At 43.7% G+C, this 14,962-nt stretch overlaps 1 long non-coding RNA gene across 1 annotated transcript; it reads left to right on the forward strand.

Moving 5' to 3' along the window:
* The first annotated feature begins 6,171 nt into the window (after positions 1 to 6,171).
* Positions 6,172 to 14,208, forward strand: LOC112550960. The gene is made up of 5 exons (XR_003095046.1): positions 6,172 to 6,308; positions 8,649 to 8,727; positions 9,522 to 9,607; positions 12,157 to 12,255; positions 14,119 to 14,208. It is a non-coding gene; the product is annotated as an uncharacterized LOC112550960 (long non-coding RNA).
* Positions 14,209 to 14,962: the final 754 nt, after the last annotated feature.

Raw genomic sequence — 14,962 nt, forward strand, 5'->3', positions numbered from 1 at the left:
AGCATTTGCGGGTGTCTACACATGACCAGCAGCTACTTCACCATAGAGATGTGCTCCCCCGCTATAGCCCACCATTATGGGGAACTAGCAGCTAAAAATAACCGTGCACTGCAGGATTACAAAAGCCTGTTACAAAAGGAAGTACTAAATCATGGTGTAGTAATGTTGCCATAGAGACATGTGTAGATGTGCCCAAGGAGTACTTACAGTTGTCTTCATCTTGAAAATCTCTGGACTATCTAGCGCAATGAGCAGTATCAGCAGAATAGCAAATCTTTTTCATATAATTCATAGGAGGCTAAGGATACAAACAGAAGTTTTGAAGCTGGCCTGTATCTTTGTTGATTTTTATGTCGAATTGGACATGACACTGGAGAAGTGTCTTGTATTCGGACCAGCTTGCAGATGGGCAGAAAAAAAAAATTGAATATCCAAGATTCCCCAACTGTTGAAAGGACAAGGAAGACTGACAAACTGTAGGATCAAGAGGACAAGTCTGCTGAGTCAGCTGAGACTAATCCTGCTGCCTGAGACCACAAATGTGGTTGCCTCAAGGGCTAGACACAACCTCTGCTCCTGGCAAACAGTGTGGAATTTCAAAGTAAGGACATCATGGCCTTTTTTTGTACTAGTTTAGAGAGGGGGTCCGGCTGTGCCCATTTATTTTTTCTCTGGCTTCACACCAGGGCAGAAATGTTCATTTCTATTTTTCTGTTACCCATAACTGTGATTTTTCTATTTTCCTCTTGTACCCAGTGGAAAACATTCCTTACCTCCTCCTTTTCTTCCTCACCTTTCTGCCCTGCCTCCTTGCGCTGGGTGCTGTTACTGGTCAGGGTGGCGGTGTTCACCTTGACAAAACCACAGGGGCAGACTCAAGGTGCCAGACAAATATATAAAAATAAATCCAAGAAGAAGGCACAAATGCCAAATATCTAGAAGAAAGAAGGTCTTAATGCTAAAAGAAAAAACAGTTATCATTATTGCCAAAAGCATTTGTGTTGCATTACATCTACTTGTCTACAGCCTGGCCAGCAATACTTACTAAACATGCAAGAACAATCACTTAACAACAGATCCAATCTTTGTTTTTTATTGCCTGATAAAGCACAAAAGAACAACAGGGCTGGTTAGGCTTTCTATGCAATGGTTTTCAAATGGCAGCATTCACTTATTTATCAATATTAAGTCACAATTTGGATATCAGCTGAGGAGTAAGTACAAGACATCACATGGAATATTTTGTTTATCTCTGTTGAGATTTTATTTCAGGTGTTCACTGATCTGGATGAAAAACAGACAGCTAATACTATAATCTTATGCTGTTCTCTGGCAAAGTGTAGCTTCCCTGGCATCACAGTAGCTGATTCACTTTCTTGGCATTCATTGTAGCTAACTATTCCATTTAACTCTTTGTTTTATAGCGTAGCCATCCAAAGACAGAAGGTTGCAGCATATTTTAGTGTCTTCTGCTTATACTCTATAATCAACCATAGCTCTCTTTTCCTGAATAACAAAGCTGCAACAGTTACAAATTGCACCTTGCTAAATTCTTTGGACTTTGCTTAAGGCCTTCTCAATCCAAGGAAAAGCTTTTTCAAAAGCACAATTGTTTTTTGGGGGTTTTTTTGCCCTGCCATTGGTGCAACTCCACGTCTGCTAGGAATAGCTGGAAGCTACTACAGCCATGCCACTAGCACTGGTTAAACTGTTGCATCAGTTAGTTTTATTTGAATTAGGATCATAGGAAAATAGGGCTGGAAGGGATCTCACAAAGTCTTCTAGTCCAACCCCCTGCGTAAGGCAGGATCATGCTTATTAAAATATCCTAGCCAAGTATCTGTCCAACCTGCTCTTGAAAATTAGATCAACGCTAACACAGTTGTGGCTGGCATTGGTTGATGCCATCAAGGAATGGGCTAAATTGACAAGCAAGATGAGGATCTTAATTGAAAACTGGTAAAGCATTCTAGAAATTGTAATGAATAGAATAGATGTTGGAACTTTAACTGCCCTTTAACAACCTGTTTGCATGAATCCTAAGTTGTATAGGGCAGAGATCAAGTTTTTGTTCTATGTTTGTGCAATATTTAGAACAATGGACTCCTAGTCCGTGACAGGAATTCCTAAGTGCCCCTGCAAAAGTAACAATAAGCATTTTGAAAATGTGGCAATGGCGACAGATGGGTGCATTAGGTTTTATGAAGATTGCTTTTGTTTAGCTCCTTTCTCATTGCATCGTCTCATTCCATTTTTCATCCCAAATGAGCAATAAAATGTAAATACCTGAGCTGACCTACAATATTTGCTGAATGTGTGTTAGGGAGGAGGCCAGTACATATTGGACACTTCAAGTCAAGTCTATGTGATTTACATTGCTATTGCAGAGTACACTTTTTGCATAGCAGCAGAAATTGTCTTAAATCAGGGTTATATTAATTAGTAAGGCACACACACATATCTATACACACGCACACATCTCTTTTTCTCTCTTTCTCTCTCTCTCTCTCTATATATATATATACACACACACATAGCAACTCCAAAAACCCTTGTGGTCTGTTATGTGCGTTTTAGAAATATTGTCATAATTTCCTTTGAGTTTCAGTGCATTCATGGGTGTGTTGTGTTGTGTGAAATTCCCAGAGCACAAAATAACTTGCTGCTGGATATCACTCCTATAAAACACTTTTAATATTGTATTAACAGGACACTGCAGGAGCAGAATTCTGGCTTTTGGGCTTAGTCTAATCATCAGTGGCTGCATCTACATGTGCAAATTACTGCAAAGTAGACCAATTTGCTGCACTGTAAAGCATCACCATCTACATGTGCACAGCAGTTAGGCTGGTGTAGATTAATTTACTGCATTGTCATACACAAGTACTATCTGACGGTGGACTATATTACTGTGCTTAAATGCATGTATAGAAGGTGACATCTGAATTAGTTTACCCCAGCTCAGATTGTGCTGGGGTTTACTCAGTCACATTAATTGCACATATAAATGTGCCCAGTGACAGTGACTGACTAAAAGGAAGGTTAAAAAAAAGTCAAAGGAATTACCTTGACATCTGTCTCACTTTCTAAGAAACAATGGAACTAATTGCTCTGCACCAGTCTGATTTGTTTTCTCATTCTGTGTACTCATTTGTTTTCTCTGTGTTTCTAGGGAAAGCAGGGTCTAGTGTTGAGACTGTCAAGTCATGGCAGCTACTCTTCCTAGTCTACTGGCTTCATGAAAGGCTTTCAAAAGGAAAATGAAAGAGGGATGATGGAGTGTTAGTATTCATTCGTAGTCCAGATAAGGCAGTTAAATGCAGAGCAGATGACATTAATAGTAAACTCCTCCCGCTTTGCCTCACATAAACTTGTTTGTGTGCCAATGCCCTGCATTAACCAGTAAACCAATAATAAAAGCAATTGTATAAACTATCAACATTTTTACATTTTAGGTAGTTAATCTTGGCCCAGGAATTGTCAGCTTAAAAGCTTCTATATATTATTACTCTGCACTAAAATTTCAATTATATTCCCAGAGAAAAATAACTTTTTGAATGTGCTATTAAGCTTGTAACATTGTTTAGTGGTAGCTTCAGTGTGGAAATCATTAAAAGAAGGTAGCAATAAAAAAGTCAGTGTTATGTAGTAAACCTGAATATTGCAAAGTATAGACGTTTGCAGTTTTAGTATCAGTCTTCTCTTTCAGGACACTTCTGAGCATCCTAGTGGCCAACTTTCCTGTGGATTTGCTGGGAGGCAGCCTGCCACAAGCTTATCAATGCTCATGTTACAACATATGAGCCATCAAATAACTGAAGTAGGTTTATTGGGGAACCAAGAATTGGTCTAAAGTTCATAGTTTTGGAGCTAATCCTATAATGTTAGACTCAACGTGGGTGGGCAGGTCTAAATGAACCTAGGGCTTGCTGAAGGAACGAGCCAACCAAATTCTTTATTGTTGGGGGGAAAGGTTAATTGGACTTTCTCCCCTCCTATGGTATTATTTACAGGAAAGGAAAAAATATCCCCTGATGTCTTCTGTTTTCTGTTTTTTCTACCTTGTGACCAGATACAGATAATAGACGGTTACCAATCTAAGTGGTTAGAAACTGGTCTAAAAGCCATAACAGAAAAGAAGTTGGGTGAAAATGGTGAAATCCAGTCTAAGATAGACATGGATTGATGCTCACTCAAGCTTAATTTAGGTTAGACCGGTGCATTGAACTTCACTACCAGTTCCCTATTGTTTCAAGCTAGGTTGCTGTCCACCATCAGCCCAGGCTCCTTTGTGGCCCCCTCCTAGTTCCCTCCTCTCCCCAACATGGAGGTGCACTAGCACTCAGACTGCTCTAATCTGCTCTGGCCAGTCCCCATCCCCAAGCCATCACAGAGCTGCGTCAGCACAGACCCTTTCTGAAGCCCTGCCTCCTGCTTCAGCTAGTTGTCAGCCACGGGCAGGCAGCATGATGGGGGAAAGAGAAGCATCTGTGTCCCTGTATGAACCCTGTCATGAAACACTCAATGATGTACACAGAGACCTGACAGCCCAGGAGAAGCCCTGTGAGTAGGAACAGCTCCACAGAAACTGACTGGGCTGCTGGGCATGTACAAGCATTGTGCCATGTCATCTATCAGCCACAGGCATCTGTCAGCTGCAGACAGGCAGCATGGGTGGGAGGTGGGCAGAGGGTATGTTTGCCCATGCCCGGCAGCCCAGCTTGGCTCCTTGGGGTTGTACTCACTTGTGGGGCTTCTGCTGGGTTCAGTGTCAGGTCTGTGTGTACGATGTAGGGTCTTTGTAATGGGGTTCATGCAGAGACACAGACTCTGCTCCTCTACCCCTAACCCTCCACCCTGCTGCCTGCCTGCAGCTGACAGATGCCTGTAGCTAATACATGCTGCTGCTTGGGAAGAGGAGAATGCTTGCTTGTGCCTGGCAGCCAATCAGGGTTGGCCTGGCTTCTTGGCTGCACTCAGCAGCCTAGGGAGCCCATGGGGCCTGTTGGGAGGTGTGTAGGGGTGCATCCAACCTGCTGGCCTTGGTCACTGCAGGCAGCCTACATGCTTCCCCCCACACCAAATGGCAAACATGTGTTCTGTTCACTACTGTTCTACAGTATCACCTATCATAGGTAAGTTGATCTCAAAGACAGTCATTCTAAAGAGAAATGTGAAATATGCTTAGAATCTCTCAAATGAATGTAATAGAGTGAAGAACCCACGTCCCACTGAAATTTTATGGCAATTAGGCACATAACTTGGGGACCCTTGGGCAGAGGTGGGCACAATACGGCTCATGAGATGGATCTTGCCCACCAGGCCATTCTATCCAGCCCATGGGGCCCTTAAAATTTAGAACATTAATATTTATCTGTCCCTGCCTACCTGTCAAAGATGACAGGAGCCAGCAGCAGTAGGACCCTGTGGCAGAACTAAGTATCCTCAGCACAGGGGAGCCTGTGGCAGAACTAAGTAGCCTCAGCAGCAAGGCCGGCCCAGCCCTACCCCCCCATGCCAGCCCCAGCCCCAGCCTCAGCCTCTGCCCCTGCTCCTGCCTCCCAGCCAGAAGCTTCAGCCTAGCAGAGGGTTCTGGCCTGGGATCCTGGAGTTGTTCCTGTCTCCCTGTGCTGGAGGGAAATTGAGATAAGAAGGTGTGGGGGAGGGAGGCAGGGGAGGACTGCAGGTGATCACTCTAGTCCTCAGGGATGGGATGGGCCAACTCCTATGGTCCTGGCAATGAAGCCGGGAACCACGTGGTGCTGGAGTGGTTGGTGGGGGGGAGGAGAGTAGGGAAATGGCTGTGGAAAGCAGGGGGAAGGGGCAGCAAACAAGTTCATGGAGTACAGCAATACCTGGGTGGGCATGCAGGGCCCACACCAGTGTCCTGGGACCAGTGCCAGCAGGGCCAGGGCAGCAGGGGCTCTTTGGAGCCAAGCTGGCTCCCCTCTTTCTCTGCTGACACAGTGAAGCGAAGCTCCACAGAACCCCTACCACCCTGTGCCCCACCCTAGGCTCCCACTGGCATGGGACCCATGTTTCTGCCCAGCTGTTACTGCAGTTTTCATGCCTGCTTGCTACCACTCCCCTGTTGCCTGCCACAGCCATTTCCCTGATTTCTTGCCTGCAGCTGCTGCCACTCTGGCACCATGTGATTCCCAGCTGCAGCACCAGGAATGCAGGACTCAGCAGGACCTGACATGGCCTCCACAATTCTTGGCTGGCCCTGTGCGGTGCCAGCCGGGCAAGTTTGATTCCTGTTGTATTCTGGTGTCTCAGCCGTGCAGCAGGGAAGTGGTGCTGGAGCAGTGAGTGGAGTGAGTGTGTGTGTGAGGGTGGGGGGGGGAATGGGGAAGCAGCAAGAGAAGGGCAGCAGTGGCAGATGGGAGGGGGAAGTGAACTGGCAGTGAGTGGGAACATGGGGCCCGAGCTGGGGCCGGGAGCAGCAGGAGCATATAGCCTGGGCTTGGAGGAGTGCTGGCAAGGGCTTTGCCCTCCATGGGGGATGGGGGGCAAAACCCTCCCCCTCCACAGATGACACAACCATCCCCAGCCATTCTTTCCCCACACACTTACAGGCACCCACAAACCCCATACGCACCCCAAACATCCATACAAACACCCCCATACTCCCCCACCCCACATGTACACACCCACACCCCTGTGCCTATCCACGCCCCCACAAACTCCAGACCCACACCCTCCCCCACACCTTCCCCACGCACCCACAATATACAAGAGTAAGTCTTCATTTAAGCTATTATACTATCACCTCTATATACACTACACAAACACATGTAAATCAGGACAAAAATATTTTTTGAAATGAAATTAATGAATGTTGTAGTACCTGTTTAATTTTTAGAATATACTTTGATATTTTTCTGGTTCCGAGATGGCAAACCCCCTTGCTGAAAGGAGTACTTCTGGGGGGCAAGGGGAGGGATTTCTGGTGGCAAAGATCAGGGGTTGGGGGCAGGACTTCCAGTCCCATGATGGCAACCAGGGGGCAGGGCACCCGTGAAGGGGCAGGGCTACCCTTGCAGCCCCCAATGGTTTGCGGAAACTTGGGAAGCAGCCCTCCACCCAAAATAATTGCCTGTCTCTGCCCTTGGGGATCTCTGCTATTCTATTACTATGTCTATTCTATTTCTATTACTGTAGTCCAGCAGGTAGTTGGTTAACAATACCTGATACAAACACAGATGCTTTCTTTTCTGTTAGAAAGGATAATAGTCCTAATTGCTTTGGCAGAACCAGCAATATTGTCCATTATCAACAGCTCTCAGAGAGGTAAAAGATGCAAAGAACTAAAACTCATTACTAAATAATTCAGACTGTAAAAAAAAAAAAGAAAAGAAAAAAAGAATCAGTCTCACCCAGCAATAAAATTATTCTTGCTAAGATATTTTTAGGTGTTCATATTTTTCTCTCTATATATTGATCAAATAATATAATAAAAAAGCTTTTATATCTTTCTGATGGGAACAGTGGTCTAAAAATAAGGTTTCTCAGGAATAGGACAGAGCCCTTCTTTGATACTTTCAGGCTGTTGATGTCTTGGTGTATACTCTTTTGTTTGGCATCAGTCAGCCATGTCAGCTTTATATCTAAAACTTTATTTTCCTCCGAAGTCCTTAGACTTGGGTAGCTTTGCCTTTGAGCTGCATAGTATTGATCTTTCTTCCCCTCTTCCTTTTCTTTTTTCTTTGTCTTTTACATAACAGTATTACAGTAATTTTCTGTTGCCCTTCTGAGTTGTTATTCAAGGACATAAAGAGGAAAACATTATATGTAGAAAATATTCTGATTTGAAAAGACGCTGTTATTGTTACAGAAGATTGTATATATATAATGCAAGATATTTTAAAGGAGATGGCAAAACTGAATCTCTTTTTGCTTCTGTGTGATGTACAAATGCATTTTTATTTATATAAATTATTTTTCCTGATTTTTGTCTGAAAGCTTTTCTTTGCTACTAAAAACCCAGCCTTTTTAACTTCAGAGTAACTAATGTACATAAATAAGGTAAATTTAGCAAGGTCAGTTCTGTACCCCTGCTGACGATTGACCTTGGCAAGTGTAGCTAGTGATAAATCTGAAGTGGCTTGTCTCCAGTCTGTTTGTACCTTGGGAGAGCTGAGGCATGTTAGTTACCCAAAGGTAAAAATAGTTCTCTTAGCAGTGAAAAAACAGGAATGTAAACTCTGATCTCTCCTAGTTCTGCTGCTACAGGTTCCCTGGGAAGTAAAATAAGACAACACAAGTCTTCCACTCAGTGCTTGAAGGAACTGAATATTTCAAAAGTTATTTTTTAATCTTAACTCATGTTAATTAGTCTTTGAGGTTAAAAAGGTGGTAACAGCAATAACAAAAAGCTAAATGAGTTTGAAATGCTATAACTAAACATAACTAAACATTCCTTTCTACCCTAATAGTGCTACTTCCTTGTATTCTGTGACACTCATTTCAGTTATCATAGGGCATATATTTATAGACTTTTATCTTGAGTTAGTTCCTTGTCAACTATGAAATATGTATATTTGTGAATGATTATGTGATCCATTTCACCCTAGTGATATATCAACGTTTGTTCTTCTTGATCCCCAAGTAACTGTTATATTGTACATTTGATATTGGTATTCCAGAACTGTCTAGAGGCATCAATTCTTAACCAGGTCCCTCTATATACATCTAAGCTCTTCAGAACTGGGACTCTAACTTACAGTTAAGTAAATAACACTTATTTCTTTCTACACATTTATTTTTATCTGTGGGACTGATCTATTGGATTGTTCCACACCAGGGGGTGGCTGGATCTGGCCCACAGGCTGGATCCAGCCTGCAGAGCTGTATCATCTGGCCCCAGGTGCTGCTTGAGGATCTCACTGACTCACAAGCAGCATGCTTGGTCTACTGCTTAGCCTTGTACAGCTCCTGCAGAGTGGCTGCCATGTGCAGCACAGTCCCAGAGTGACTGCATGCAGTTCTGGTGTTGGATGTGGTCCATAAGACGAGATCCCTCCTGAGCATGTGCACACTGATTAGAGGTGGTAAGGTTTTAGAATAACTAAACTTTACACCTTGATGATGTCAGTGACCCACTTGCATCTGGGAAACCTGCACAGTAGGTTGCGTGGTCCAGTCGAGTGTCATGTGCTACACCTGAATGCCAAGAGCACAATAGTAGAGCGTTGTGTGCACGAGTATGATTGGTGAGAAGAAAGACTGACACATGGTGTGATTTTGGTGAGTATTTAAGGAATCCTGAGGCATGATTCAGCAGGCGAATGGAATATGGATGCTTGCGAGTACTTGAGGTTTGAATGGTGTGCGAGCTTACTTGGTTGGTGATCATACCTGCGTGTCTGATGTGTATGAACAGTGACTGCAGCAGTGAGAGAGAGAGGGGTGACCTATTGGATTGGATTACAATTGGATACTTACCTGTAAAGGCATTATTGGATCGGGACCTCGATCATCCATTGGATTAGTAATTATCACCCTTCCCTCCCTTTCAGTCTGAGACCCTCTGAGGGAAAAAACTGAGAGCCTGACTGTCGCTCCTGTGAAGGTCCCGACGCTGCCCCTCGCTGCCTCCTGGCAGGTCTGTTTATGATGCAGTGCAGTTAACTAGTGTATATAATTAATGCTTGATGTTACGTACGTGTCCTACTGTTAATCTTGTTTTTGTTGTGATCGTGAGTTGATAATATACTTTTCAACTTTATTGGAGCCTCTATGTATTTATAGGGTATATGAGGGTGGGCTGTAGCTCTATGTATATCCCTTACCCCCAAATCCACCCCTAACACAGATAACACATGAAAGGCCCTGCTGTCTGAGCAGGCCTAACAACCCTCTGCCCCCTAGATTTCTCGTAGGTGGTCAGTGTCCAGGACACCCGGTGGTGTCCACCTTTCACTGGGGCTATACTATATGTAGCATGGACTCTGTGGAGGTACAGTACAGCCTCATGGTTATGCCATGGCGTGGTGTGAGAGGAGTCCCATGGTTGTTGGAGCAGGACTGACATGTGAGGCCAGTTTTTGGGTCCAGTTTGGCTTGTGATGTGGCCCAAGTCTGTGGGGCTCGATGAGTTTAACACCCCTGGTCTACACACATGGTTGTACCAGCTTAACTGCATGGGTTGGGAGGGTGTTTTTTTTACCAAAATATTTATGCTGGTGCAACTCCTGGCATGAATAATTTTATGCTATTATAAAGGTGGTAGGGGAGGGGAGTGTAGCCAGGCACTAGGGTGCCTGCTACTAGAAGTGCTGGGATAACCCTTCAGGTGCCGGTTGCTGAGGCAACCAAAGGGAGCTAATGGCTTACACCTGCCCAGCCAGCTGAAGAAAGGGGCAGGGCCTGGCCTCTATATAAAGCACAGGCAGGAGGCCAGAGGGAGTTCCCCTACCAGCAGCTAAGGATGAAGGAGCTCCCTGCCAGAAGCGAGAAGAACCTGAATGCCAGAGCAGCATTGGTCACCGTGGTAGGAGAGAAAACCCGGTAGGCCTGAGCATTGTTATAGCCAAGAGGCTCGAGTTTCTGTTGTGTTGTTGTTTATCACCGGTGGTTTGGGTGAGGCTATAAGGGGATGGAGGAGGCCTCATAGGGGACTCACGGTAGTGTGAGGACCCCAGCCCCAGTGAGGGCACAGAGTTCGGGGTGTACAGACCCCAGCTCCAGAGAAGGGTGGCGGAGAAACCCCAGAAGAGGGGGTAGTGGTGCAGTGAGCCTGGGGAGAGGGCCGCATTGCAGAGAAGAGGGCTGCATTGCAGAGAAGAGCCCTGTGAGAGACAGGGCCACGGAGAGCCCGAGCGCCAGAGGGGTGTAGGCCAAGACAGTGTTGTACACACATAGCCCGCAAGGCTTGGGTACACAGAACACCCGAAGCAGGAGAACTGTAGCCAAGCAAAAGAAAGGTAGTCTCCCTATAAAGAACTCGCATACAATCAAAGTCGTGGCGGGGGGGGATAGGAGGGGGCAAGTCTGAAGCTTGGCACGGGAAAGGAGGCGACAGGGGGGGGCACAGCTACCCTGAAGTCACTCCGGCCACAGGGAGGTTTACTGGTATGTCTTATTTTCTTTCTAATATATAAATATATGATGTTGGTGTAAGACATCATGAAGGTATAACTGTGAATGTTGGATTGAATGTTGGGGAAGTGTGCATGTGTATATACTGCTATAGTTAGAATGGTATATCCTTTTTATGTATATCTTATTGACATTAAGGCCCAAATGTTTAGGTGCCTATAGCCTATTGAATTTCTTCTTAAAAATCTGTTTGTTTGTAACCAACTTCCCACTGGGAGTATGAAGCATTAAAAACCAGAACCTAGTTTTCCTCTGTTATAGTTCAGCACTTTTAAGAAGGGCAAGGGATGGTCCCCTTAGGCCCAGTCTAAACTGATATTTTAATCTGATTTACACTCTTTGCATCTTTGTCTTACCTGTTCCTGCATGGCTTGTCTTGCTGGCCATTTATTAAGTCATGTATGAAATTAGTTTAGAATCTCCTACAGCAAATATTATTGCAAAATTATGTTGAATTAATGATTGATACAGTCCCAGCAGTGCTGGAAAAGTAATTCAGGAATGCACCCTTTCAGCTGATATTCCTGTCTTCTCAAAGTAGTTTGTATGAACCTTGGAATGGTTCTTAACAAGGAAGGACTTTATGACCACATAGACCTAGCTGATAACCTCTGTTACCTGTGGTTACAGTAGTTCCCCACCCTTTCCAAAGTTTCCTGTTGAATGATCTCACCCACATTTTAGATACTGTCATTGTCCAAGTGACAGAATGCCCCAAGAGCACTTACATCTTTAATGAAAAAGTTGGATAATCTCCCTCTGTAAATGTAGTGGAAAATACAAAAATTTTGAGCTACATCCTCCCCACCCCCCAAGAAATACTGTCTGAACTGGACAGATATAATACTGAAGTTTTATGCAATACAGACTGCAAGGTGTTTTTGTGAAGCTTCACTTTACAGTCAGCAGATGAGACCGATCAAAGCAAGGTGCTTACTGAAGCACAAAGGTAGGCTCGGAGGCATTGGTCAAGAAAAGCAGTATTTCTTCTAAGCTTGGAGAATGAAAGTGCTCATCCCTTTTAATCACTTTGTCATTATTGTTACTCCTTAGGTTACTTCAAATCGAGAAGCATTATAGGAATACTCATGCTGCATAATTAAAATTAAAAATCAGTTGGAAAACCTGAAAAGGAGTTTTCTTCACTTATCAGTAAGTAGGAATCTTTTTACCATGAAAAGCAGATTCACAACTTGACCCTCCATCTCTTAAACTGACATAACTCATAGCACTCAATAACCTGTAAGTGCAAATGAAGGTCAGTGCTGCTGATAAACTGTCAATTGTAGGGGAAAATAAAGGTCATAAGTTACATAACTGGCAGTCACGCGACACTTCTTGGATCCTAATCACAGCATTTTATACAGAAATGTAGACATTGATGTTGGACTCAAATACTCAGAACACTATTACAAAGTTTCCAAATGTCAAAGAAAAATATAAAAATATTTCTAATGGAGAATTGTGCTTTCAGGCACACAGCTCTTATATTCAGTTATACCATACTGCACTTTGTCTTGTATAAACCATGACAGTCATTACTGTGGTTTTCAGTATAGAAAACGGAAAGTCACGTTGCAAAGAGATTGTCAGCAGTGAAAGATTTTTATTAGCGGAGGAATGAGCTTCATGAACAAGAGCTTCCAATGTTTTGAGACACCTGCCAACTTGGCCTCTACTCCAACCCCATGTTCACATAGCTTTAGCTCTTTAATAGGAAATGTACTGAGGCATATAAATAGGGAACATTTTGAGATGGACTGTGCTCAAAATGGCCTGTAGCTATTGTATATATTTATGCAGCTGAAAGCAGTGCTATACAGAGAGACCCAAGCTAGCTATGAAGGAGAGGTCAGGTACGTGAACCAGCACAGCTCTACCTTTGTATAGTTCTCTGCACAGGCTAATTTACCTTGTTTCTCAGGGCTAATTAACTTTGGTGGAAAGCTGTCCAAATGCATACACGTGCTGAAATTCTTTACTGGATCTGCCCCGAGTGATCAGTTCATTGATGGATCATATCCATGTTGTGGGCAAACCTTTAGAGTGGACATGTATTCCATGCTAGACCTGCTTTTGAACTGGATAGAAACAGATGTGGTGATGAAGGGGGTCAGTCAATTTTCCTATGCTCAGATTTCTCTGCACAGCTTGGCAAGCTGGGTAGCTGATGTTTAAATTCTGTGTAGTGATGCACGTATCATATCAGAGCACAACACAAAAATAAATCTCTTCAATGAATTGGAAAACCCCTTCCCTCCTTGCACACTTCCTTTGTGTGAGTAATATTACTGAAACCTTCCTTATGGCAGAAGACAGACAAATCATAAAATTGAATCCAACACCAAAGATATAAAACTTTGCTATTGAGGTTACAGACCATGCCTGCACAGTGCTTCCTTTATACTTAGCCTGAATCATTGATTGTCTTCCTGTTTTATCGCCATTCTCTTTCCTTCTATTCACGAGTTTTCTATTACCTGCCAGACTATTGTATTACTGCTAGTAACACACAATCCTTTGTGCAGAAGAAGTCATGCACAAAATAAACAGACCTTTATCCTGCCATCTCAAAACTTTCCCTTTTTCTGTGCCTAAATACATTTCCTATTAGAAGGAGCCAAGGCTATGTGAACATGGGAATGGAGTAGAGGCCAACTTGGCAGGCCTTTTAAAGTATTGGAAACTCTCATCCATGAAGCTCATTCCCCCTCTGACAAAGATCTTTCACTGCTAACAATCTCTTTGCAATGTGACTGTTTCAGTTTTCTATGCTGAAAGCCACAGTAATGACTGTCATGGTTTATACAAGACAAAGTGCAATAGGGAATCTGGGCCACCAGCCGAATTACACTGAGCACTGGAACTTTCTTCTTTGCATTCTTTTACATAGGCTTCCCCATTTGAAAATGCCATAAAATAAAAATTGCTTGAATAGGTGCCATATGTATGCAGAAAAGTGTGCTCAGAACAGAGGTAAAGTTTTGTTCTCCTTTCTCTTGCCTTCTTTTTAAGGAAAATCCTAGAACTCTGATCTAATATGAAGGATAAAACATCCCCAGCAGTTGGAGCCTAGAAAGCCTCTGCAATTCAAGTGTATGAAAGGTAGGTGTCAGAAGCAGGCATGGACGTATGGAGAGGGGATTCTGTGCTTCTTATGTACTAGCAGCTGTGGGTTGTAGATAATAGGATGGGAGAAAGGGAAAATATGGCTTGTGGCTGGGTAGTTTGGAAAATCTTCAAATATCCCTGAAGTGAATGCAGAAGGACTGTGACCTCTTTCGCAGCTCAGTTTATGGAGTAGCAGCTGTGGAATGGCAGCAGGGGCTGTCCTCTGCACTACTTTCAAATCAAAGAATGGATTCTTTCCTCCTTGCAATGACTCCTCCTAAGGCACATTTACTCCTGTTTTGTGAAGGGTAAGCTTTGCCTGACAGAAGCATGGCTTTTCACTTTCCTCTTCACTGCTGATGAGAAAGTGAGTGTATACAAAAGAGAGTTAGGAGGCCTTGTAGCTGTTATTCTTAAGCTGGACAGAGTTGTGAGAGACTATAAATTGAACAGATACGTGATATTAGTTTAGCTCATCTGTATAGCGATGCATAGGATCCTAAATATATATAACTAAGGGGATCACTATATATGTAAATAAGTGGCCAGATTGGTCTTCACAGTGCTTCCTGCACCAGTGCTTGAAGTGGTGCAGATCCACATGCCCTCAGCACTTTAAACCAATGATTCTCAATGAGGGTGCTGCAGCACCCTTGGGTGCCATGACAGCCTTTGAAGAGTGCTGCCAGGGGAGAGGAGATGAGAGAGAGAAGTGCAGAATACTTGAGGATGTAAGTTCAGACTCTTC

The sequence above is a fragment of the Alligator sinensis genome, unplaced genomic scaffold, assembly GCF_000455745.1.
Source record: "Alligator sinensis unplaced genomic scaffold, ASM45574v1 scaffold45_1, whole genome shotgun sequence".
In the NCBI taxonomy this organism is placed as follows: domain Eukaryota; kingdom Metazoa; phylum Chordata; order Crocodylia; family Alligatoridae; genus Alligator; species Alligator sinensis.